The sequence below is a fragment of the Dipodomys spectabilis genome, unplaced genomic scaffold, assembly GCF_019054845.1.
Source record: "Dipodomys spectabilis isolate Male_0828 unplaced genomic scaffold, ASM1905484v1 ptg001812l, whole genome shotgun sequence".
Taxonomy (NCBI): domain Eukaryota; kingdom Metazoa; phylum Chordata; class Mammalia; order Rodentia; family Heteromyidae; genus Dipodomys; species Dipodomys spectabilis.
Genome location: NW_024872489.1, coordinates 1,466 through 12,288, shown reverse-complemented (window position 1 = coordinate 12,288; position 10,823 = coordinate 1,466). Strand labels below are relative to the sequence as shown.

Sequence of the window (10,823 nt, the reverse complement as noted above, 5' to 3'; positions counted from 1 at the left end):
GCCTTCTCAGGAAGCTGAGATCTGAGGATCTAGGTTCCAAACTATCCCAGACACAAAAGGTCCTATGAGACTATTATGTCCAATTGACCCCTAAGAAACCTGAAGTGGAAGCTTGGTACTTTTGGCTCATGCCTGTCATCCTAGCTACTCAGGAGGATGAGATCTGAGGATCATAGTTCAAACTAGTCTGGGGCAGGAAAGTCCTTTAGACACTTAGTTCCTATGGGTCACCAGAAAACCTGAAGTGGCTCTGTGGCTCAAGTGGTATAGCACTAGACTTGAGCTAAAGAACTCAGGGACAGCACACAGGCCCATGCATCATCTCCTACAACCAACAACAACAAAAAAGCAGAAAAAAATCTAACAACCTGAAGTAGAGGGCTGGGAATGGGCCTTAGGGGTAGAGTGCTTTGCATATATGAAACCCTGGGCTTCATTTCTCAGGACCACCTCACTAGAATAAAGCCTGAATTAGCTCCGTGGTTCAAGTGGGAGAGAGCTATCCTTGTGCAAGAAAAACAAAGTACAGTGCTGAGTTCAAGCTCCAGGACTGGTGTATGCGCGTGCGCGCGCGCACACACACACACACACACACACACACACACACACACACACACACACACACACACACAGACCAGAAGTAAAACTGAGACACAGAATGGTAAAGCACTGGGCTTCTCCATTGAGCTCATGTTCAGCACCCAGGCCCTGTGTTCAACCCAAACCTAGCCACCCAGGGCCCAACAAGGAGAGGTCAAATGTTTCAAAACATGATGAGCTTCACCAGCCCTAGATGACAGGAAGCTTTCTGTTATGTGATATGTGCTTGGATTTCCCAAGCCTCCAGAAACCTAGGAAACGCATCATAGGCCCATCATCACCTGCAATTAAACATTTCATTAGGTTCAATATCTTAGTTTTCTGCCAGAAGAACTCCTGAATTTTATTGAGCAGTGTATCTGAACACCGGAATATAGTCTCACAAAGGCAGGATAAGTGCAGGGAACTTGGCCTGCCAATGGAGGTTACACAAATGAAGGCATCCTGTCAAAACAGCGAACTGGGGAGAGAGATAGCTTAGGGTACAAAGAGGCCTTTTTCTCTGGGCCTTCAGAGCCTACCCACACTCATACTCACTAATTGGCCCAGAGGGAGTTGTTTCACCGCTGTACAGGAGTAAGGCCTTTTGTTTTCATGTTCAGACAATGAGTGAGACTTCTTCCCACAGCATGGGGTAGAGAGAAACCCTCAGGCTACACGGAACAGTAAGGGGAGTACCTGAACATGCACTGTTTCGAAAGCACTCTCTATGCTATGAAATCATTGTATTATAAACAAATTTCCTAGTTTGGTGCTGTTCATTATAACTACTCTGGAGCTACACCTAAAGGAACATCCATACACACGCAAACACATGGAGGTACAGGACCTTTTTGTGGGGGCAGGTCCTGGGGTTGGATTATGAGCATAGGCATTGTTCCTGAGCTGCTTTTGCTCAGGTATTGCATTAAAGGCCCCACATCTGGGCTTTTCTCTGAGCTCTTAGAAATAACAGTGTCATGGACTTTCCAATACTGGCTGGATTCAAACTAAGGTTCTCTACATCTCAGCCTCCTCAGAGCTGAGATTAGAGTCAGCAGCCACTGGCTCTTCCCTTTCTTTCCTTCTTCATTTTTTACTCTGGACAAGCTGACTTCTTAACAGGGTCATTCCATTGGTTTGAATTTATAAGTAAACTACCCAATGTTCTTTATAGCTGCTTTCTCTGAAAACGATTTTCTCTCCTCATCTTCTCCTCTGGTCACAGGCTTGCAACCAAAAGTGAGAAATGAGTGTTCCAGGATTTGGGAGCAAATGTCCACAGGACACATCAGTTCAGTCACTTAGCATTGAGCTGCAGTAAATTTACTGTCTCAGGATGAGTGGAACAAAAGCTGGAATGATCCTCATGCAGTCTGCACTGCTCCTTTTGCCTATAAAATGACCTACTAATTATGAGTGTTTCCAACCTTAAGTATCTAGAACACACTAGAAACATCTTCCTGTTTCTGTTTTTCTCCAGTACCTCTCGAGATTTAGACTAAAGGTTTGTGTGGAGCGGTTCCTCGGCGAATCCCTGAGGAAAGTTGCTTGAATCTTCCTCAGATCGCTGTCCAAAGCCAGCCTGAGCAGGAAGTTGTGAGTCTCTTTTCTCCAATAAACCACCAGAAAATCAGAAGTGGAGCAGTGGCCTAGAGGGAAGAGCTCCAGCTTTGAGAGAGAAAGCCAAGCAGGAGATATTGGCCAGAGCAGGCTGGAAAGCCTGGGAGGTGCTTATGTCCAATTTTTATCGACCAGATGGCTGGAAGTGGAGCTGTGGTGGTGGTAGAGCCTCAGCCTTGAGTAACACATCTCAGGATTGTATAGGGCCCTGAGTTTAAGCCCTGGGATGACTACAAAAAAATTCAAAGGGAGAAGGCCAAGTTATGTATCCGTTCCTTACCTACTTATGCGTGTATTACCTCCCTGAGTGCAAACAGACCATATGCTATGCTTCTGCTTTTATTTACTGATTTATTTTCCAGAGATGTCTGTTGCACGAACTGCATCTTAATCTTGATTTAAGGCCCATAGCTTTTCTCTTCCAGGGTGTCAGGCCTGTGTCCTTATATGATGCACACTTAGGCTTTCAGCAGGGTTTATTTACATTTTATTATGAGGCCAACACAGGAACAATCACAAATCAGGCAAGGGAAGACAAGATCAGGTTTCTTAGAAGTAACCGGTATTCAGAAAAATTAACTTGCGGATGAAAAATGGCAGCATACTTATGTAAAAAATACCATTAAGAAAAAGATGAGAGGGCTGGGAATGTGGATTAGTGAGAGACTGTTTGCCTAGCATGCAAGAAGCCCTGGGTTCGATTCCTCAGTAGGACATACACAGAAAAAGCCAGAATTGGTGCTGTGGCTCAAGTAATAGAGTGCTACATATAGTGCCCAGGCCTTGAGTTCAACGGAGAACTGACAAAGAGATAGATAGGTAGGTAGGTAGGTGGGTGGGTAGATAATAGATAGATAGATAGATAGATAGATAGATAGATAGATAGATAGATAGATAGATAGATAGATAGATAGATAGATACAAACATGATAGATGAATCTGCTCTTGGACGTCAAGAGGGAAGAAGGGAACAATTAGCAGTCATGAGGCCTTCTGCAGTGTGCCAGGATACCAGCATCGCATTCACATAACCACAGAGCAGGAAGACTGTCTCTCTCCCACTTCTCAGGCAGCTGAGGGCCCCAGAGCCAAGAGGGAAGAGCCAGGTGCTTGGAGAGAGAAGAGAAATGGCCCTGCTTCTCTTTGGACTGGGGATTGGCATTAATGATGTGCAGAAGGAAGGAAGGAGATTGGACTCACCGAGGTAGAAGAAGGGCCTTCAAATCTGAGAAATAAAGAGTGAAAAACCCACTCCTTAAAACCAGAGATCAGGGTTTTCAACTCTGTTCCTTCCCCCCACACACACAAACACTCGCACACTAAACTGGCTCTCTGTTGGTAACCTAAAGATAGTTTGAGGCTCCCTTCACCTGAGGGAGGAAGGTTAATCAGTCATTGTTTGAAGAGGCTGAGAAAAGCCTGACCCTGGTATAACTCTAACAAATGTTTGAAGTCCCCCCTCCCCCGTTGCTGATTGTGCCTGGAATTAATGAAGTGGTTTTGCAGCTCACTTTCCTGTTGAGTGTGTACATTCTGCCTCCTAATCCTGCAGGCCTTGGTCTTTTCACCTAGCCTGGCTTTTGCAACTATTTTCTGTCCTTCAAATACAGTGATATAATGGAGTTCTTCCTGCTAACAGGGCTTTGACCCTGAGAACTTCATTTGAACCCATGATGGGTCAATAATGTTTCTTTCCTGCTTCTATAGCTTGAGAACTTTAAGAACATTTAGAGTGCAAGTAACTTCTCATCACCAAGGGAAACCCAGGAAGCTCTTGAACATCTGAGATTTCAGAAGTGGAAGTCAGAGTGTCATAGACTTTCCTACTCTGGCTGACTTTACCCTGTGATCCTGAGACCTCAGCCTCCTAAGGTAGGGTGATGGGCATGAGCTACTGATTCTCTGCTAGGTTCAGAACTGTAATGACATTTTCAGTACAAGTCAACTGCTTATCACAAAGGGCTTGGGGAGCATATTAACCCTTTCAACATTGGATCTTTCAGAACCCTGTAGCACACAAGGTTATAATGCTAGAGTCTCAGAGACTGGGCATATGGATCTACTAAACTTGAACCTTGAGCTCTGACTCCAATTCTGGTATACATCAGCATTCATTTTCCAGAGAATGTTCTCTTAATTAGCAAATAGGAAAAGTACTTTGATTAACCCTCACATTTTTCCAGTTGTGTGTCTCGAACTCAAGCCTGGGCACTGTCTCTGAGCCCTTCAGCTCAAGGCAAACAGTACCACTTGAGCCACAGTGTCTTTTGGTGGTTCATTGGAGATAAGAGTCTAACAGGCTTTCCTTGCTTAGCCTTTCTTTGAACTGTGTTCTTCAGCTCCCAGTCTCCTGAGAAGCTAGTTTTCCAGATGTCAGCACCAGAATCTGGCCTATTATTTTTGAAAATCCTGGGGCTTGATCTTAGGGCCTGGGCACTCTCTGTGAGCTTCTTTATCTCAAGACTAGAGCTCTACCACTTTAGCCACTCCACAGCTTCTGGGTTTTTCTGAGTATGTGGCACTGAGGATTCAAACCATGGCATTCATGCATGCTGAGCAAGCTTCTTACCAATAAGTCACATTTCTAGCCCCACCCTTAAATTTTATCCCTCAACTTGCCTATCCTCAAGAAAAGACCTCTGATTATAAATCATCTAAAGAAATCCCTATAGGAAGGTTTCCAAAGATAAAGAAGACAAAGCTCATCTGTGGGCGAGACTCTAAACATGTGAAGACTGTAACAAATGCTTCCATTTAATTATGTATCATGTTTCAACACTTAATAAAGTATAAATGAAAATGAATCAATGTCTTAAATTATTGTGAATCATTTTATAATGTAAAACATGTACTAAATATTATGTGTATAATAATACTAAATACAATAAACAATAAATAAATGAATCAAATAAAAAATAAAATACAAAATCAATAATAAAATTTATATGTAATAAACATACATATGTAAGTATATATCATATATTACACATGTATAGTAATATTATTTTCCATTGCAGGGCATTCATTTGGGCTTTCAGAACTCTAGCCTGAATTTGTTTTCCTCAAAGACAGTAAGCTTCGTCTTCACTCTTGGTGCAAAAGAGTTACCTGGAGGGTGAGATCAAATCACAGCAATTACAGAAATACTGACCCCAGTTCCACGACAGTAGCTTAATTTTTTTTTTTTTTTTACTGAAAGCAGTTATGTTCATTCAGTTTCATACAGAGCATTTAAAAAAAAAAGCAGTGTAGAATTTTATACAGCTTTTCAGACATCCTTCCATTATCCCCAAAGTGCTTCTCTGAGCACTACATTTTTTCTTTTTTTGTACATTTTTATGGCAAAAATGTTGTACAGAGGGATCACAGTTACATGAGCAAGGTAATGAGTTCATTTCCTATTGAGCATTGTTGCCTCCTCTTTTGTTTGTTTTCCCCCTACCTTCCCTTCCCTCCCATCTCCACAACTACTCCCCCTGCCGAGCTCAGTGACTTTTTTTTATTTTTGGCTTGGCACGGGGTTTGAACTCAAGTAGTGGCAACGCTGCACCTTCCCTCACATTGCTACAGATTTACCAAGACCCTGAGTACAAATTCCAGGTTAAGGAAGGAAACTGGCAGAAATTCCAAACCAGAGATCTTTATTTCTTTTTAATTTAGTTAAATAATTAATTAATTGTTTTATTAATTCTTTATTTTTAACCACGGGGCTTGAATTCAGGTTGTGGCTATGCTGACTCAGCTTCCATCACCCTAGGCTGTGGTGCAGTCTCTGGACCCATAGCCCATCCTGGGATCCTAGGCCCTGGGGGTTTGCAGGAAGAAAAAAAAGTAGGATACCACAAAAAGTGGCGAGCTTCAGAGGGCTGGGGTATTATGTCTTTTTCTTTGCACCGTGGGTCTGAATGACAAGGCTACAAAGTGGACATGACCTGCCGTTGCTCATACATGCAAGGCAAGCACTCTACCACTGAGCCACCTTCTATTTTCTCATTCCTGGGAGAAGCTGCACATGATCCTCATTTTCAGTCTGTACCTTTGGATACGGAGGAACATCTCTCCTTTGCTCTCCATCAATTCCCTACTTTCCAGTTAGAATGACTTAGAATAATAAAAATGTAAAAAGAGAAAATAAATCATCATGAAAAAAACAGATGCAGAAAATTCACTGTATTTTTCCCACAAGTTCAACCATTATGAACTATTGGGGAAATACATGGACACCTTATTCCCACTGGCACTGAAAGACTCTAGTTAGGCAATTCTGATGAAGATGAGTAACAAAACGAAAAAGTGAGAAATTGTATCAATTGCAAGAAAAAAAAATGGAGTAGGATCCAAGCAAATTTCTTCTTTGTGCTGCTGAAAATAATCGGCTTACTATAGTGTGGTGACTACTTTCCATAAAGGCCACTCATGTGAATACTAGGGATGACAATGATTATACCCCTCTTCATCGGGAAGCCTACAGTGGACATGTAGACATTGTCCATGAGTTGGTGGCTCAAGCAGCAGATATTCATGCAATAATTGTTAATGGCTGGATACCCCTGCGCAATGCTTACTCGTGGAATAATACCAGTGTGGCGTCTTTCTTACTTCATCATGATGCAAATACCAATGCCCAAACTAAATGCCTCTTGACTCCCTTGCATCTTGCTGCTGGGAATATAGATAGCAAAGATACACTAGATCTCCTTCTGTTGAACCATTATATCAAACCAGGTCTGAAGAAAAACTTGGAAGAAACTGCCTTTAATATTACCAAAAGGATAAGTATGTATCACTACTCTTTGAAGTTGTGGAAGGTTGTACAAATTGTTCTATTAAGTTGTAATGGCTCGGTTAAGTTTCTTTTCTTTTATCTTTTTTTTTGTTGAATTTTATTATTTTACTGTGAAAACACCATACAGAGGGGTTAAAATTACATGGGTAAGGTAATGAGTACATTTCTTATCAAGCATTGTTGCCTCCTCCTTTATTTCCCCTTCCCATACATTCTCATCTCCCTCCCACTCCCATCCCCCCTCACTACCCCTCCCCCCGTCAAAGTTGTAAAGTTCGTTTTTCTACCTGACGTCTTGTATATATCATTGTTGCAATGGGTCAACCTGTATCCCTATTTAAACAATTTGTTTTTTCCCTTCCATCCACAAATCATACCAACATCAAATAAAATTAAAGTAGGGGTTTTACGGTGGTGGAAGGACATACAAAGCAGCAAAGATATCATCTTATAAATATGTTAGAAACAATTGCAAGAAAGAAAAAAGTAACATTTGAATCCTTATCTTGGGGTTCAATTCAACTAATATCAACTTATCTGACCATTTCTGTTTGTCTCAGACATATATTAGTTATTGCTAATAAGGGAAACCATGGGATCTATGTTTCTTTGGGCCTGGTTTACTTCACTTAATATATTGTTTTCCAATTCTTTCCATTTCCTTACAAATGGGGCAATGGCATTCTTTCTGAGGGAGACATAAAATTCCATTCCATAGAATTCTATTTTCTTAATCCATTCATCTACTTAGGGGCATCAAACAAGACCATACTAAAGCTACCAGAACAACTATGTTTATCGCAGCATTATTTAGCATAGCTAAGATATCAGTTACGTTTCTTAAACATCAAAATGCCGGTCCATTCTTTGTGTCCATACAAAATATTTTCACAATCCAAATAACAGCAATATCTTACTGTAAAAATTCCGTGGAATTTTTCCAATTGAATTGCCTGACTTTGATGTCAAAATGTATTTGAGTTGTTTGTGTACATCTATAATGATTTCTGCAGAGTTTGTGATTTTTTAATCAGAAATAATTTGATCCTATCTGTTGAAATGAGTGGTACAGAAGCTAAAGATATTTCTGGTTCTTGACTGAAAAAAGAATATTTTAAAATATTCTATATTCTGTGTTTGCATAATATCCATAATCTATTTAATTCTTTCCTAGATATACTTTGAATTCAACATTGTTTTATAATATGTTATTTATTAATAAATGTGTCCTTTCAGATTGCATTTCGTATAGAAAATTTAAGATTATATTTTCTAGGTTCTTTTTTTTTTTTTGGTCCAGTCATGGGCCTGAACTCTGGGCCTCTGAACTCTGAAAGCTGACCCTCAGCTCTTCAGCTCAAGGCTTGCGCTTTACCACTTGAGCCACAGAGCTACTTCTGACTTTTTTCTTTTTGCGTATGTGGTGCTGAGATATCGAACCCAGGGCCTCAAGCATGCAAGGCAAGCGCTCTACCACTGAGCCACCTTCCCAGCCCCTTTTTCTAGGTTCTTATAGTAGTTTGTTTCTTTGGGATAAAATGATAATGTTAGCTAATTTCAAAAGTTTTGTGAAGTTCTATGTAAAGGCCTTTCTAAGGTGAAGATTTAATACACTGATGTCAAACTAACGTTTAATTCTAACACTTGCATATATTTTTACACTTGTAATTTTGTAATTAACCTTTTAATAACTGTTTTTCATTTCTGCAACTGATCAATGGAAAATATGGAATACTTCACAAATTTTCATATTATCCTTGTGCAAGTGTTATGTTAATCTCTGTATTGTTGTAATTTGGGTATACGTGCTGCTGAAGCATGTAGTATCCTCTAAATTTAAGTAGTTAATGATGCAATCTTTATACAGGCTTATATCCTTGGGTGCCTATTTGTAGCAAGGAAACCTTATTGTTCCTAACAATACTATTGATCTCATTTCCCTAAAATAATGTGTATAGTGGAAAAAAAATTACATTGTTCGGTCGATTGCTCACATTTGCGTTTTTTTGTCAATGACAATTTTAAGGCTTTTTCATTTTAGATTTGATCATACTTTGAAGCACTTATAGCTAGGTCCTAAGGTGATGGCTTTTTCAAGTTCTTATTTATGTAACTGAGTTAGCTTTGTGGAGCTAATAGATTCAACGTAAGCCTTGCTTAAGAGCTACTTCTAAACTTCTTCAGCTTAAATTTTCCAAATGAGGTCTTACTGGCACAAATTTCTACCTGACCCTTTATCCTTCTTCTATGTAGGAACAGACCAACCAGAATATCCTACCCTGACAGCATAGATTGTCTTACTGGAACAAAACTAATCTTAGTTACAAGGGATCATAGAGAGATGAACAGTTCAGCAGAACTGTTCAGACTAGAAGGTATTTTATCAAAATTTAAGTGTCTATTATACCTACCATTTCAAAAGTAACTAACGCCAAGGTGAAAAAAATTCGTCATATGCATGATTTCCTAATGTCTGGACTGTCTACCTTCCAACCAGGCAGGAACTTACACTACTGCCTTTCTATCACCAAATATTTCCATAGCTCCAGGAGAAGTCCATGTTTCTCCTCATTATTAAGCCTTAAATTGGTAATGTTTAATCACAGTGTTTCCTCTTGCCTCCAGGCTGTAAATCTACAAATGCTAAAGATTTAGGTCTAACTCTACCTATCACTGAGGTACAGATAATGCAATAATACTTTAAAACAGAGTTGTCTTTGATACCCTAACCACAACAGAACAATGCAAAACATGTGCACTTTTTATTATATTATATATAGTTATATATTTTATATTTATATGTGCTGATTTCATATTTCACACAGTGAAACTTAGTAGAATTAATTGATAATTTGACAAATAAATTGATAATTATTTATTCCAATAAAGAAAATTAGAATACAAATAATTAGGTTTAGAATACAAACTAGAATATAAAAAGTATCAATGTAATGTCTTCACTATAAACTTGTGATACCTTCTAAGTGTTCTTGTTCTTCTGAATTCACATGGTAAAAAAAAAAATGTTGATTTCCTCTAAAGTATAAGGAATTTTACTCTGCTGCTCTGTTTATTGTTTCAACTCACTTGTTCCAAACTGTTTTTTCTCCATATTTCTGAAGCATACCTATTGATTATACCCAAATTTTTCTGATATTATGTATACAAGATATTATCTTCTGCAAGATGTATGGGTCCTAGGATCCCATGTCCCAGTTACCCGCATCATCATATAACAGGGTCAAGACTTCTCAACTAGGCCCAGGCAACATGCCAACAGAAATAATTGAAGAGCCATGTCAATTTCTCATTTCCAATAATATTTCAGGGCCCCAATTCCTTGAGAAGCAGGAATTAGCAGTAAGCAATAGTGAAATGCAAGTCAACTTAAAATGAAGGATGAGACCACAAAATCTATGAGAAAGTACTGCAATTCAAACTTTCGGTTTACAGATGACTAGCCCATAGGAGTGAACAAGATCACAAAGTGTCACAAGACTATTTTTAATACCCCTTCCCTAATGATTAATGAACGATTTCAGTCCAGCATAAGTGGGCCTGAAAAATAGCTCCTGGAAGGATAGATTCACAATTGGTCTATAAAGGTCAGGAAAACTTGAATTAGAGGTCAAATGTAATTCAGAAAAAAATTAATTGAGAATATCCTTAGTGCTTGATAACACTGTGATATGTACAAGTTGCCATGTCGAAAACAAACTTTACAACTTGGGTGCGGGAGAGGGGAGGGAAGATTGGGTCGGGGCGCAGGGGGAGGATGCTAAAGGATGAGAAGTGGAAACAAAGGAGGAGGCTACAATGCTTGATAAGAAATGTA

General features: G+C 39.5%; 1 pseudogene; it reads right to left on the bottom strand.

The window, feature by feature from the left end:
- Nucleotides 1-8,708: 8,708 nt before the first annotated feature.
- Nucleotides 8,709-8,808, bottom strand: LOC122103125 (annotated as a pseudogene).
- Between the last annotated feature and the right edge of the window lie 2,015 nt (nt 8,809-10,823).